Source organism: Lactuca virosa, chromosome 5 (assembly GCF_052849685.1).
Source record: "Lactuca virosa cultivar CGN04683 chromosome 5, Lactuca_virosa_CGN04683_v6, whole genome shotgun sequence".
In the NCBI taxonomy this organism is placed as follows: Eukaryota; Viridiplantae; Streptophyta; class Magnoliopsida; order Asterales; family Asteraceae; genus Lactuca; species Lactuca virosa.
In genome coordinates, this window is record NC_136430.1 from 303,097,385 (window position 1) to 303,114,043 (window position 16,659).

Genomic DNA, 16,659 nt, shown 5'->3' on the forward strand with positions numbered 1-16,659 from the left:
AAAAAAACATTTTATTATTTTTATTTCAGAATACATTTTGAAAAAAAAAACTCAATTGCCCCCTCTTGCTTTTCACTTTCATAAGGAAAAAGATGAGAAAAGATGTAGAACTAAGTTAGAATAAACAAAGCTTAAAAAATGTCAAGCTTTTCACTTTCATAAGGAAAAAGATGAGAAAAGATGTAGAACTAAGTTAGAATAAACAAAGCTTCAAAAATATCAAATTGCATGATGAAATTGCACTCTTGGAAAACCACCATTCGACCCTGAAAGTACAAATGAAAAAACAACCCTCCATTTAAGTTTTGGTTTTCCGGTGTCATAGTCTTCGTTTTATGCAAATCAACTAAAAGTACAAATGACAAAACAACCCAATTAAGGGTAATTTTATTAAATTATGCAAATCAAATGTAAATACATTGTTATAAATGCCAAAACTGCCCCTATATGATCATTTCTAATAAATTTCTAGAAATCAAACATAAGTATATTGCTCTAAACGAAAAAAATTGCCCCTACATGGTAGTGTTAATAATTTTATGCAAGTAAAATTAAAGTTTATTGCTACAAACAAATAAAACAATCCATATCTGGTCAATTAATGATTTTATACAAATAAAATCAAAGCACATACTTGATGACAACAATTTACAAAAATCGAGAATTAAAAAAAAATAGCTCAAAAGCCTTACCAACACCAGAAGGGATATGAAACATGAGTAAGTGGTGATGATTTATCTTTTGCTTCTTCCTATAAAACATCTCCATTCACACGACAATCATGTGAACGAAACTTGTCATGTATAAAAAAAAGTAGCAAAATAAAAATAAACAATATACAAAAAATGATATATGTGGTCATTCAATATTACTTTAGGTTAGAGTTTCCCTTACCCTATTATGATTGACAACCCACAAATTATTTAAAATGTGTGATTTTACCAACAATAAAAACATAATAACTAACAAATCTTTAACAATATTGATATGCGAACTATCAAATGTTTCAGTTTTGTCTCTAACTGTCAAAAGAACCTTCAACCTTGCTAAACATTTTTTTTTGTTTTGTTTCTTTAGGTTTGTTCACATGAAACCTTCCAAAAACAGAAAACCAAAAGGGTCAGGTAACATATTTTTGTTATAAAATGAAGATATAATCTATGGTTAACCTTTGAAAGTGAGTCGTAGATTATTGTTTTTGCCTTGATGCTTGTATGGTTGACCCTTCAAAGTTCAATTTCATTATATCACAAAGGCTTTACATCATCCAACTCCTCATCCTCTTCCCTAAATCTAAAGAAAACCAAACCAAATCAATATGTCATAAGTCCGACCTCACAATTAAGAATTATTACTTGACAAGATTTCTTCAGAATTCCATTTCTTATTTTAGCAAAAGAAGCTAGTGAAACTCTAAACATGAAGAAATAAAAAAACCAGTAAAATGATAAAAACAAACCTAAAACCGTAATTATAGCTTTCGTTTCCATGCTCAGTTCATAGAAATATCGATCCTCATATTCCAGTTTACACTTTTAAAAATATGATGCAACACATTTAAAACCAAATAAGACATTTTTTTAGTAATTTATGCAATTTTTATGAATGATACCTAAAAAAACTAACAAAAAAGAGATTTAGCAATGGTCTTGTCATTTCTGAAAGCACTCACGTGTACCGGTAGTAAGAAGGTAGATAGCTTGGTCTAGACGTCTTAGAGGGGAAATATCAACAACCTGATACCTCACAACACCAACAGACCCAATTCTGGTTGCATCTTCTTTTGGTCCACTAAACATGATCAGTTACCATCAATCAGAAATCAAAGGAAAATGTAAGAATCATAGAATAAATGAGAGTCTAAAGTGAATGAATAATACATGTTGATGACAACACCAACAAAACAATGATTTGGATGGTATTGGCTGATGTTAACAGATGGATGATTTCCATTGCATGTTTGATTATGCAAACATCCATGAGTTTTTTATCATTGTTTCTCTATTGTCAGTTTGCACTAAATTTGTTTGACTTACAATTCAACTCTTGAAATCATTAGTATTGTTGCAAGATGGTCAGATCCCAATCTTTCCTTCAATATGATGATACATAACAAATATGACCATAAAAATTATGTACGTCTGGTATCAAAGTTATCAAAAGAAAAGAAAGATAAAAAAAACAAAAAAAAAAGGTTACCTTGACTTCCGCTCAACATAAACATATTATTTCATTTACTTTAAAGATGAAATAAGAAAAAACAGAGAAATCATTATAACTTTTATCTTTCTATGGAGCAAATTAAATATTAAAAATATGACCAAAAAGAAGCTTACCATTACCAGACTTAACCCAAGTACAACCTCTAATAAGAACCTTGTTCCTTCTCTAGCTCACTGTTCAAATGTGGAATCATTTTGCTAATACCGTGTAGTCTGCAAAATATCAAATATTCAAAGTATATAAAAAAAATGAAACGTATAAAGAAAGTAAAAGATGACATATAAAAAGAAAGTGAACATTCGAACTTACCTGGTGGGAAAATTGCCCGTGGCTACTTTTAACGGTAACCTGATATTTAATTTGCCAAACAATAAGTAAAACCACATACATTTGTTGGGGAAACATAAGACTTTACATAATCAAAATTGGTTTGGAATAATAATTAAATCAATGTTCATTTATGTCTGATTATAGTATTTATAATAAAATTGACTATTAATTAACAAATTTCACCAAAACCAAAAGATTGTGATGTTAAAAGAACCAAAAATAATTATAAAATGAACCAATTAGATGTTTTCATCCGAAATCCGTTTCAGTTCAATTTATGCTATAAATCCAAACTCAAGTTGATGAATTCAAACCTGTTTGACACTCAGCATCAACTTTAATCCCGTTAAGAAAGAAGAAATCGACCATGAAGAGTACGATTTTGTTTCAAATCGGCATAGATTTGGCTTCAAGATCTTCGAAGTAAACTTTAGGGTTTAGTATTGGCTTTTTGTCTTCCCGTCGGCGGTCCATGATAGTTTTTTTAGAGAGGAAGACGAAGAGAAGAGACTGACACCGATTGAAAAGCGTGGATGCAGGCACGAAAAAACCATCTCTCGATATTCCTCATAAGTACCGGAGAGTGAATGCATCAAATTGAATAGGAAGATAATAATCGGGATATCACATTGAATAAAAACTGGTTACGATATTGCTAACTAAGGGGATTCTACCCATTTTTATCATATTTAGGTGATACGGGGTAATGGCAGTCGAGGTGTGGTAGCATCGATTTCCAATTGCGTTATAGGAGATTTCGAACCTTGCAGATGACGCTTTTTATTCCGGCGAACAGAAGGTGGAGATGGCGGTGAGTGATGAATGATCTGATAGTTGTGGTGATTGGTTTCTCAAAGATCAAAGAAGATGAAGAAGCAACTGGATAATCGTGTAATTAACTGATGTGGGTGACAAAAATGATCGTGTAATTAACCGAGGGAGGCAAGCCAGATTTATCGTTATTTAAGGTTTCATAGGTAGATAAGATCTCAAAGTTAGATGTTTAAGTGGTCGCGCAAGGAATTCAAATGAGAATGCCCGGTCAAAAGCCGAGATATGTGCCAAGACTTATATTTAAAATTTAAATATTCAATTTGTCTATATATAGAAAAGATAACAACCGGAGAGTTTTAAATGTTTGATTATTAAGATATTGAAATTTATTATTTGTACTTAGTGCATTATAATTTGTAAGATTTAGATTATAATATTATTATATTAGTAGTTTGTTGTGTTGAATCATAAAAAGTGACCCTCTTGAACTTCAGCTACCGCAGCCGACAAGCACCCGCAGTCAAGCTCCTTCATCAGCAACCGCATCCGGAGTCTCTACCTACCGCAGTCTCTTTTCTAGATTACTTTACTCGTCTTTTATTGTAATACTCTCTATTGTCCAGTATGCCTTGCATGGCTACTCTTAGAGATGTAATCTAGTGTACTTCGTGAGTCTCTATAAATAGAGCTCATTCTCTTGTATTCAAATATGCATCTATCTATTCTGAATACACATCTCTGAAGTTATCTTTTCTATCTCTCTATCTAATTACTCATCCCTTCTTACTCTCAAATCTTACTAGAATACAACTGATTATAACCTCTCTTCGGAGCAAGTATTTTGTGACTTAATCACTAAGTTTGATCTTCCTTATTAACTTGGTTTGAATGCATTCCTTGTTATGAATCAACTTATATGTATACTTGATATAACAATTGTTGTCATTTCTATTTCTTTACTTTTCCGCAACTAACTCTCTAACTATCTAACTCTAACTTATTAATATTATTGTTGAGCTTTTAGATCCTTCGAGATTAACTATTCCGCAATATACTTGTTCTAACATTTGTTCAAGTATGTCTCTAAGTTTTTCTCTCAACAATTGGTATCAGAGCCATAGTGGTTGCTTTTTGAAAACGGAACTCTGATTTTCAAAGAGCCTTCTATACCACTGAAGCTCATTTCCTAAAAAAAAACTTCAAAAATGGTACAATCGTTATCTCTGAATGTTTCCAACAGTGTTGGTGGTTCTAATCGAGCCCCAATACTGGTAGCAAATGAATATCATCACTGGTCACAGAGAATGGAAAGATACTTAAGGAGACTTAGTAGAGATGTATGGCGATCCGTAGAAGAAGGACCACATGTCCCAGTCCTTACACCAGTCCAAACTAATGGAGCTACAACCAGACTAGGAGGAGGTCAACCAATCATGAGCCGTCCCACCAAGGATGATCTCGATAAAATGGAAAATGATGCTGTTGCTTTTTATGAAATCTCCCGTGGAGTTGCTCCTGACAACTTCGATATTATCATAAATTGCAAATCAGCAAAAGAGATCTGGGAAGTTCTCAAGAATTTGTACGAAGGCTCAGAACAAGCACAAGACAAGAAGCTTACTACCGCACTCAATGAGTTCAACAATTTCAAAGCTCATACTGGCAAAAGTTTGGAAGACTCTTTCAAAAGTTTCAACCTGATAGTCACCAAGTTATCCAATGCGGGCACCATCCGCAGTAACCATGAAACAAATCTTCAGTTTCTTAATGGTTTGGGAAGACATTGGACTACGGCTAAGATGATAGTCCAAGGCGATAGAAAGATTCATTCGTTGTCACTCTACAAGCTCTATGGAGAACTGCAAGCACAAGAATCAACTGTACTCAAAGACTGTGCTGACTTCGGAGGACCACTTGCTCTCATAGCACAAGCTCCACATAATCAATCTTACTCTCCCTCGTATGACACTCCACCACAGTCATACGAAGCTGAGTTAGAGTATGACGATGAAGAAGAATTCCAGAAGGCTATTGCTCTGGTTAGCAAACAGTTCAACCGTCTACCACCTCCTTCCTTCCGCAAGAATCAACAGTTCAACAAACCTCCATTTAACCGTAACTTCAGTTCCCAGAATAACCATCCTCGATATCCCAAAAGTTCTCTTCCACCACCGCAATCTCAAAATAATCAACCAAAGGAGGCACCGCAGTCTACTCAAACCACTGACTCCGGTACTCCCTCAGAAGACAAGACTGATGTTGTAATTTGTCACAAATGCAACAAAGAGAATCACTTTGCAAGAGATTGTAAGGCCAATGTAGTAAAAGATAGAGCATTCTACCTTAGAATGGCTCAAGAGTTGGAAGACAAGGAAAAGGCAAGGGCATACGTAGCCCATGTCAAAAGAGACCATCAAGTTTGGTCATCCGGAGACGAAGATGAAACCATCAGCAATGTCAAAGGAAAAGGGAAAATCTGTATGCTGGCAACTGCGGATGATCATGGGTCTACAAAGCTAGACAAAATTTACTGCTACATGGCAAAGGATGGAACTCTAAGCATCGTCGAACAGGTAAAACTTATGATCCAAACTCTAAACTATAACATGCATGACTGTCAACCCTACATAGATGATCTTAATGACACTTGTGCTGCCGTCCTTACAGACTATAACAAAGCCTTAGATGAGAAGAACATTGCGTCCCAATAGATGTTCCACGTGAGAGGACGACTGGATAACAAAAGACTCAAAATGGCTATGTTAGAAAGGACTTAGAGTTAGAAAAAGATGCAAGAATGTTGAGTGAAACCCAATTAGAGATAGCTTTGAACCAGAGAGATTTAGCTCAGAGTGAAATTGTACGCTTATATCTCTTAATCAAAAAATTGTTTAATGAAAGTGAAGCTATTGAAAATTTGGTAAACAATGGAACCGTGGACAATACATACAATTGGGGTTGGTCAAATGGATATCCTACCGCAATGGATTCCTCACCCCGGTTCAACAAAGACAGACTGTATGTCCCTCCAGACCGAGAATTTCATTTCTCAGTCAATGACAAGACCTTTCCCGAAGATATCAAAACTCACTTCGGTAGACTGCATAATCTAAGCAATAATTTTGTCATTGAGGAAATTGTGCCTGAGGTTTCGGGTCACACATGTGATCAAATTCCTATCTATGACACCATTTACCCAAATTCTCAAACCTCATCCGTAGTTGATGAAGAAATTGTCATTGAGGGCCCCGAAGTCTCGAAAGACTTTCCATCTCTGCCCACAAACCGCAGTGTTTCTCACTGTAGCCAAAAGTCCCACAAAAGTCCCACTGCCGTCCCAACTAAGACTTACTCTGCGGTAGTCAAGTCATCCCTACCGCAGTCTTCGAACAAAAGTTCTGCCACTCTTCAAACAATTCATCACGAATTACCCATAGAAAACTTTGAAGTGGGTCAATGCTCTCAAATCCCTGAATCTTCAAGTTCTGATGACTCAAGCCCTCGTTTTCACAAATTTTTAAAAGGTTCTAGGAAACCGCAGTTGAACAACAAAGACTGCGGTTCACCAAAATCCTTAGCTAAAAAGGCTTTCAAAGAGGAAATTCGATCCCGTGGCACAAATAGACAAACTTTTTCGAAAAACAAGAAGCATGTTAGATTTCCAAAGTCCAAGAGTCCAGAAAAATTTGTTTTCTCACACTACTTTTCAAAAAACTCTCCTATCAAGAAAACACACGAAAAGGAATGTAAAGTTTCATCAGTCATTCCTAATTCATCTGACAAAACCCAAAAAGGTGCAAAGTCTTTTCAAAACAATGGTTTTCAAGTTTATTCCTCAGATGACCCAAAATGGAAGGGTATCTTACCCACTCGAACACTTTTAAAGTCACGTCAAATTTTCAAAAAGTGGAAGGGTATTCTACCAAATCCACCAAAAAGAACTCAAAGACCTACACGTGCTAAACCTTTTCAAAAACAAACTTTTTCAAAACCCAACACCACTCATGTCAGGGATTACCAACCTCGGACCGGTAACAAGTCGAATTCATCCTATAGACCGCTGACCAAGCATATTGTCAGATCAAAAGACAAAATCTCTTTTTGTAAATGTCAGTGTAGTTGTCAAAAGGATTCATCCTATGACAAATCTAGTCGGAGTCAGAAACCTCGTACTTTTTCAAAAACTCACAACACTCCAAATCTGCACAAACACCCAGGACTAGGATTAAAAGTTGACAAGAGACCCGTCCCTGCAACCTCGGTCCATGCATCATTCAGAAACTCATATGTTGTCGCAGGCTCCAAACTAGTTTGGATGCCTAAACTAACCATGTAATTCTCAGGCTTTGTGCAAGGAGGAACAAGAAGAAGAATGGTTAATCGACAGTTCCTGCTCCTTGCACATGACCGGAAGGTTAGAATACCTTCGGGATTTCAGGCCAATTTGCAACGGTGGAAATGTTACATTCGGCAACAATGCGAATGGGATCATCCGAGGTTACGGTGTTCTCACTACGGGGAATTTCTCTATTCAAAAGGTTGCTTATGTAGAAAGCCTTAAACACAATCTCATCAGTGTTGGACAACTACGTAAGGCAGGCCATCGAGTTGAATTTGATGATCAATTTTGCTATGTAATGAAAAGTGATAGGAACACGTGTCTGATCAAATCCCGATCCGAAGGTACCATGTATCCTTTGGATGTCTCTCTGATCATTGGTAGACTGTAGTTGTGCTTCCTATCCAAAGCCGTATCTGAAGTCAGCTGGCTATGGCACCGCAAGCTAGCTCATCTCAACTTCAGGTACATCAACAATTTGGTCACCGGAGAACTAGTCAGAGGTCTCCCTATTCTCAAATTCAGCAACGATACTCTCTGTCCGGCTTGTGAATGTGGAAAGCAATCCAAAGCAAGTCACCCCATGGTGATTGATTCTTCAATCTCTGAACCACTAGATCTCTTACTCATTGATCTCTGCGGTCCATCCACCGTAGCCAGCTCCATCACAAGAAATATATACTGGTTATAGTAGATGACTTCACACGCTTCACATGGGTTTTCTTCCTCAGACTCAAGTCAGAAACACCACAGATTCTCATCAATTTCATCAAGGAAATAGAACTTCAGATCAAGCTTCCAGTAAGACGTATCCGCAGTGATAATGGAACCGAGTTTACTAATCATCTTCTCAATAGTTTCTTGGTTTCCAAAGGCATCACTCACAACTTCTCAGCTCCTTATACACCACAACAAAATGGGGTAGTAGAGAGAAGGAACCGCACTCTAGTAGAAGCAGCCAGATCCATGCTTAACTTCGCACACCTTCTTCTTTACTTCTGGGCTGAAGCTGTAGCCACCGCATGCTTTGTTCAAAACCGTAGCATTGTGTGCAAACGTCTCAACAAAACACCGTATGAGGGCCTTAACAACCGCAAGCCAAATGTTCGCTTCTTTCATATCTTTGGGTGTAGATGTTTCGTGATCAACAACTGAGATCAGCTTAACAAGTTTGTACCGATGTCTGATGAAGGCATCTTTCTTGGCTATTCCACTAACAAAGTTGCTTACAGGGTCCTCATCAGACGTACAAGGCTAATCATTGAAAGCTTCGATGTGAAATTTGATGACTCTCACATCCGCAACGCCCCTCCATCCACTGAAACCACAACAATCATGGAAAGTGATATTCCTGCCTCTTCAGGTACTTTAAATCTTGTTGAAGTCAATTATGACGATCTCTTCGACCCTGTAGAAACAGCCAAGTTATTCGAAGTTCTTGTGTCACCGGCAGCTCAACAACAACACGCTGATGTTTCTGGTCCATCACTATCCGAAGTAGCCTCTCTCATTACTTCCACCTCTCCGGTTGAGGGGGAAAGCTCTACTCTGGATCAAGCAACAACCGTCGAGGTTCCGATACTTGATGCTGCTCAAGTTCCTATCCGCAGAGAATCATTACCATCAAACGTATCTTCGGATTCGGATGATGAACTCATAGAGAACATTGACACAAGAACCGATTCAAGGATTATCACTCTCCCATCCGCAGTCTAGGGGGAACCTTCTTAGGTTTGAGAGGAACTCCCATCAGCAATCCAGGGGGAACCTCTTCCAACTGCTCAAGAAAATTCCATTCTCGTTCCAACTAACCAAGATGATTCCGCAGGATGTTCTCAAATCCAGGGGGAACTGCCATCTCCAACCGCAGAATCTTCTGATATTGAAGATATTCCCTCTACCGCAGCTGCTGATCATCTACAACCCCGTCTACACGTATGGACGAAGGACCACCCACCAGGTCAAATCATTGGCAACCCATCCGCAGGTATCCAGACTCGATCTTCCAAGGACTTATCTGATCATTGTCACTACGCAGCATTTATGTCCTCAGTCGAGCCCCGAACGATCAAAGAAGCATTACTAGAATCTGATTGGATATCCGCAATGCAAGAAGAGCTAGAAGAATTCAAAAGGAACAAAGTGTGGAAGCTCATCCCGAAGCCACACTGTCACACCATTGTTGGTACTAGATGGGTATTCAAAAACAAGCTGGATGAATATGGTGCGGTAGTCAGAAACAAGGCAAGGCTAGTTGCAAAGGGATACAGTCAACTTGAAGGTGTTGACTATGATGAAACGTATGCTCCGGTGGCACGAATGGAAGCCATCCGAATCTTCTTAGCATACGCAGCCCACAAAAACGTCAAGGTACACCAAATGGACATTAAAAGTGCATTTCTCAATGGGGAATTAAAAGAAGAGGTTTCTCTTCAGCAACCTCCAGGCTTTGAAAGTATTGAATTCCCAGACCACTGCTACAAACTTGAAAAAGCAGTCTACGGTATGAAGCAAGCCCCAAGAGCATGGTACGAGACTCTCTCTGAGTTTCTTGTCTCGTCCGGATACAAAAGAAGAGTGATTGATCCCACTTTATTTAGAAAAGCAAATGGTGACCACCTTATGCTTGTACAAATATATGTGGATGATATCATCTTCGGATCAACTGATCAAGGAATGGTGGATGAATTTGCTAAGCTCATGACCAACAAGTTCAAAATGAGCATGAATAAAGATATTAACTTCTTTCTAGGACTTCAAGTGAAACAAGTTCCGCAAGGGATATTCATTCATCAAGAGAAATACACCACTGAACTGTTAAAGAAATATTCTATGGACAACTGTTCTTCGGCTAAGGTCCCCATGGCCTTCGGATATAAGATCTCTGCTGATCCCTCAGGCAAATCTGTGGATCACAAGACTTATAGAGGTATCATAGGCTCTTTGATGTACCTCACCGCAAGCAGGCCAGACATTGTCTTTGCAACAGGTGTATGTGCAAGGTATCAGGCTGACCCAAAAGTGTCACATATGACTGCAGCCAAACAGATACTACGGTACCTGAAAGGAAGCAAGTCTCTTGGATTATGGTACCCCGCAGGCAATGATTTCAGCCTTCAAGCATTCACAGATGCGGATCACGCCGGATGCAGACTAGATCAAAAAAGCACTTCAGGTGGATGTCAATTTTTGGGTGGAAGACTCGTTAGCTGGTCATCAAGGAAACAAAGTTGTGTATCTCTGTCTACCACAAAAGCTGAGTATGTGGCCGCAGCCAGCTGTTGTTCTCAAGTCCTTTGGATGAAAACTCAACTATTGGACTACGGATATAGAATGCTGCGGATACCGATCTATTGTGACTCTGAAAGTGCTATTGCTATTTCTCACAATCCAATTCAGCACTCCAAGACCAAACATATTGAACTACGGTAACATTTCATCAAAGAACATCCTGAAAGGTAACATTGAACTCATCTTTGTCCATACTCATGAAGAGATTGCTGATGTGTTCACAAAAGCGCTCGACTCCACAAAACTTAACACCTTTCTGCAAATGTTAGGAATGATGAATCCAGACCCACAATTCTTTTTGAATTGATAGATACCGCAGACCATCCTTGGTCTCCGTTGCGGTTCTAACTAAAAGTTACTTATGATAGATGGTTTTGGTACCGCTGTCTATGTACCGCAACCATATAACATACTTATCTTTCGTGGGTCCTTATTGTTTGTTATTACTAACTTTTGTTACAAGTGCTCTCCTCAGTTCCTATACTGCATACATTCATCTGCTCATCCGTAATGACATCTGGTCATCCGCAATGCAATCTCCATCCGCAATCACATTGATAATTTCTCAACTATTTCATCAACCTTTGAATCATGGTGTGCTATTTAATGATCCTTCATTAAATAAAACATTAAATAATAAAAAAAAAAACATTCCTTGACAAACTGTCTCATTCTCTTTTTGAATAAACCTTGTATCAGACCTATTTTAGGTATGATGACAAAAAGAACGTTTTTCCATAAACACATCCTTAATCTATCTTTTCCTCTTACCCAGCACGTCCCATCAGTTACAACTTCCTTTCCCCTCACCACACGATCACCTGACGTGATGATGTACGTCTGACTTTTCATTAAATGCAAACCCTTTTTTTTTGGTAAATCTCAAAACTTTTTTAAACCGTTTCATATTATGTGGCTGAGATTTAATTTCCAATTCAAAAGATTCCCCCCAAACGACCTTTTACCTTATCATTTCTTTTTACCTAGGGTAAAAACAATTACTTTTCCAATTCATCCCTATATAAACCCTTCTTCTTCCCCAAAATCAATTTAAGCTCTCTAAACATTGAATCTTCCCTCTCAAATTCCTACAAGCACTCTGTTTTCTACTCTTTCTCTCAAGCTTCTACAATGGTGAAATCCGGTGTATCCAAGAAACAATCCAATGCATCTGGATCAGTGAACCCTACTGGTTCAGACTCTCCTACGATTGCTTCAAGCAACTTCAGAGCTGTGTTCGAAGATCATTCATCCTACAATGCTCCGATCAAGCTGATGATCAAGTTTCTGAAGAATCACCCCCTGTTTGGCCCCTTCGATGCTTTCACAGATGTTGTCCCAATCTCAACCCTATTCAAATGTGCCTTCTCAGCCTATCGCCCACTCGAAAACCCACAAGAAGTTTATCTTAACCTGGTTAACGATTCTTTAGTCATTCTGTCAAAAGAAAAGTTTCTTTCTGCCATTAACCTCCTTGTTCATCCCTCCATCAAGATTTTCACCCCATCCATGGCGGATGTTACTTCTGCACTTTACCAAATGGGATACCAGAAGAAGATTAAAGGGATTGGTGAATTCAAGAAAAACCAACTGCCTGCGGTCTGGCAATTTGTTTGCCACTTCGTCATCCGCAGTCTATCCGGCAGAACCGGAGGCACGGATAATATGGGACTCAAACTTCTGGAGCTGGTGTGGAGTATCTTCACAGGTCATGACGTGAACTACGGGCAGATCCTATGGGACGACTTTCTTCAATACATTCCCAATGAGAGCCCAAGGGAGAACCCAACCGAACTCACTTTCGCAAGGTTCTGGTCCCTCTGCATTTCAGACCTCCATGCGGATGCAGAGATCAACATGGGCAGTGACATCAATTTCTTTGTCCCCAAGGATCTCAAAAGGTACAATCCCTCATCTGCTCAATCTATTTTTGGACCAATTCGAAGACTTCCTACCTACATTCTTTCCCCTCTTGGTCTAGAGACTGCTGATGTCTCAGATCATATTGAGGCTACGGAAGGTATTGCCCCATACCTTCCTACCCCGCCTCTTCAAAATCCATCCGCAATCATTAACCCTGAAGGTACCGCAGTCTCTTCTTCCACTACCCTCTCCAATCTTTCTCAAAGAAGAAAGCAATTGGCCTCCAAGAAGAAACATAGAACTCCCAAGAAGGATGCTCCCAAACCAACCGCACCCACCAAGAAACATAAAATCACACCAACCGCACCCACACCTGATAGTGATTCTGATGAGGATGCGCAACCAATTGCCATCCTTAAGAAAAGGAAAACCAATACCTCTAGCCAAATGCGTGACCGGACCAATACTGAAGCCTCTCAAAAGGCTCCGGTAGTCCTTTGGGTGGCCGCAGACCCATTCAACACCACTATCCTTTTCCAATCAGACTCAGAAAGTGATTCTGATTCACCACATCGTGGAGACTCCCCCCAGTTCACTCCCACGAGGATGACACTGGTGCACGCCCTAAGGTCTCCAGGGCTTCCCGACTGCATTTCTTTTCTTCTGAGGAGTTGCACTCCATCCTCTTGAATGTAACCCAAACACTTCAAACACCTCCCCAACCGCATGGCACTTCTTCCGCCCTAGCTAGAACTGAGCCGAGGCCAAACTTGACTACGGGTCAAGGAGACCAAGAAAGCTCAGGAAATCCTACTCTGCTTACATCCCCAGCAGGTGGTTTAGGCACGGTGAGCACAAATGTGCAAGGATCCGTGGACCCGAAGGACACTTCGGTGCGATTCCAAGGATTTGACGGGGATGAATCAAACGAATCGTGGTTACGCTACACTCCGGTAACTGACTCAGAAATCAAGAAATACGCCGCTTTCAGGAGGGCATTCCAAGCACGCAAGGAACAACAGATCAAGCAACAACAACAAAAGGAACAAGAAATCCAGTCAGTGGCTAAGTATTGGGCAGATGCAATCAATAATGCCAATACCGTAGCCACCATTCTGAAGGTTCAAGACTGGATGACCGAGATGGCCGAAACAATCCTTAAAGCTCAAGCAACAGGTGAAGATGCAGGCCCCTCCAGAGTAACTCCAACTCCAACTCTAACTCCAACTCCAACTCCAACTCCAACTCCAAATCCAATTTCAACTCCAGCAGTTCATGAATCACAAGACGAAGGAACCGCAATAGAAGTCAGTTCTGCTCCCACCTTCGGTCTTGATGATGATGAAATTCAGGAGGTAAATAAGCCCAGTCCTTCTGATGATGACCTTATGATGTTCGATGAAGAAGAGGAATCCAATGGCTCTCACCATTCTACTTCTAAGCCCAAAGAGAAAAAGAAAAAGAAGAAGAATGCTGTCACAAGAAAGGAGTTTTTGAGCCTACAAGCAAAAGTTGATCAAATTCTCGCTGCGGTCAAGCCAACTCAACCGCAACCAGAAGACACACCCAGACCGCAGTCATTGATCGAACGGATAGAGCGTTTAGAAACGCGTGAGCGATTGGCTGCTGAGAGAATTTCTCTCAAAGTTGAAATGGGAATCCGGTCCCTTGACAACAATCGACAGGCAGATCACAAGAACTTCATGGCTTCTGCGGAACGCCTCATCTCTAAGGTGACCGCAATCAAGAAAGATCTCCAAGCAGCCATTGCAGATCAAGCCTCACAGTCTCAAAAACTAATAGCTGAGACTCACACTGCGTATGAGTCCACTATCTCAGTTCTTCAAGCCACAATCAATAGACTGCAACGATCCCTATCCTCCAACTTTCACGGTCCTGAAATCCTTCAACTCACTAAGGATATTCACAAGCTGCTTTTCAACTCCACCATTCCCAATAATCAATAGTTGGCTGATGCCCTCAAAGCTCAATTTCAAGACGTTTTTGCCAAAGTTGATGGCCTTCGACAATGGCTTGAGGAAGCTCCTGGGTTGCATTCCTCAAGAGGGGGAAGTGAAGAAGAAGTCTATCATTCACATCACTCCATCTCACAGCATCAGAGTCCCCCCATCATCACATAAAAAATTCCTACACCGCAACCATCTCATCATACTCCACCTCATAACACTCCACCGCAAGAGGAGATCACTCCTAAGAAACCAGAGACTCCCCCTCACTTCAAAAATCTGGTGGAGCACATGTCCTCTCCAAGCTCAAATGACTCTCCTGCCACCACCCAAAGGAAAAAGATTGGAAGGCAGCTAAACTTGCGGAGCTCATATGGAGAGAATGCGGTTTTGATACTATCATGGACGAATCCTTGATAAACTCTTGGATCAATCCTCACCGCAGACTGCTGGATGATGACTACAGACCTCACCTCACCTATGTTGAACCCCCTTCGGATGGCTACTGGGATGTTCCAATCTCCCCTAATGCCAAATACTTCACAGTGTTTGAGCAATTCGACCGCAGCCTTCCAGACCATAAAAGACTGCCAATGGAATTTGAGAGACTTAGTCTTTTTTATGCTAAGCATGCCTCTCCCATTGAGAAAATATGGTCTAACGATAGACCATCCGCAGTCAAGAACTACAAGATTCGGAAGTTCATGAAGGCTGACTTCATCCAGTACACCCTCACTAGAAGGGGACACGACTATGTTCGCACCCAAGCTGACTTCCCCTGCATGAATCCGGAAGAAGTCTTTCTCATAGCTAAGGTGTTTCAGAACAAGTCGGAGAAGCATCCGAAGATGAAGATTGCGCTTGATAGGGCTAATACCTTTTTAAAGGAAACGGTCTGTGATTTTGCTAAAATCGATGCAGACATCTACCCCACCATTGCCAAGAAATTTGATCTGCCACCACTCGATCCTGCACCAATGCCTACCGAAGGCTATCAAGAAAGATCCTTAGGTGCAACCAACTTTCCTGAACTTGGAGTCATTTTCAAAAGGAAGATCGATAATGTCAAATACTTCATTCCTATGACTGCCATGCATCGCCTCATCAGGAAGCAACTTGATATCTGCCGAACCGCAGTTGAAAAATCAAAGCACGCTACTGCAGAAGTCAAGTTCGAGATTTTAAGGAGAATCATCTGGTTGGAAAACATCAAGAAGTTTTGGTGGATCCTGATCAAGTTTCTTAAACTTGATAGCTGAACAAAAGTTAAAGAGGTCACTATGGGGGAAATTGTTGAATCATAAAAAGTGACCCTCTTGAACTTCAGCTACCGCAGCCGACAAGCACCCGCAGTCAAGCTCCTTCATCAGCAACCGCATCCGGAGTCTCTACCTACCACAGTCTCTTTTCTAGATTACTTTACTTGTCTTTTATTGTAATACTCTCTATTGTCCAGTATGCCTTGCATGGCTACTCTTAGAGATGTAATCTAGTGTACTTCGTGAGTCTCTATAAATAGAGCCCATTCTCTTGTATTCAAATATGCATCTATCTATTCTGAATACACATCTCTGAAGTTATCTTTTCTATATCTCTATCTAATTACTCATCCCTTCTTACTCTCAAATCTTACTAGAATACAACTGATTATAACCTCTCTTCGGAGCAAGTCTTTTGTGACTTAATCACTAAGTTTGATCTTCCTTATTAACTTGGTTTGAATGCATTCCTTGGTATGAATCAACTTATATGTATACTTGATATAACAATTGTTGTCATTTCTATTTCTTTACTTTTCCGCAACTAACTCTCTAACTATCTAACTCTAACTTATTGATACTGAGTGAATTTTAATTTGTTTTGGCGGCTACT

At 39.8% G+C, this 16,659-nt stretch overlaps 1 long non-coding RNA gene across 1 annotated transcript; it reads right to left on the reverse strand.

Annotated features, from left to right (window-relative positions):
* Positions 1-1,047: 1,047 nt before the first annotated feature.
* LOC145112856 (uncharacterized) lies at positions 1,048-2,423 on the reverse strand. The gene is made up of 3 exons (XR_013710668.1): positions 2,337-2,423; positions 1,673-1,791; positions 1,048-1,293 (listed from the first exon to the last, which is right to left on the reverse strand). It is a non-coding gene; the product is annotated as an uncharacterized LOC145112856 (long non-coding RNA).
* Between the last annotated feature and the right edge of the window lie 14,236 nt (positions 2,424-16,659).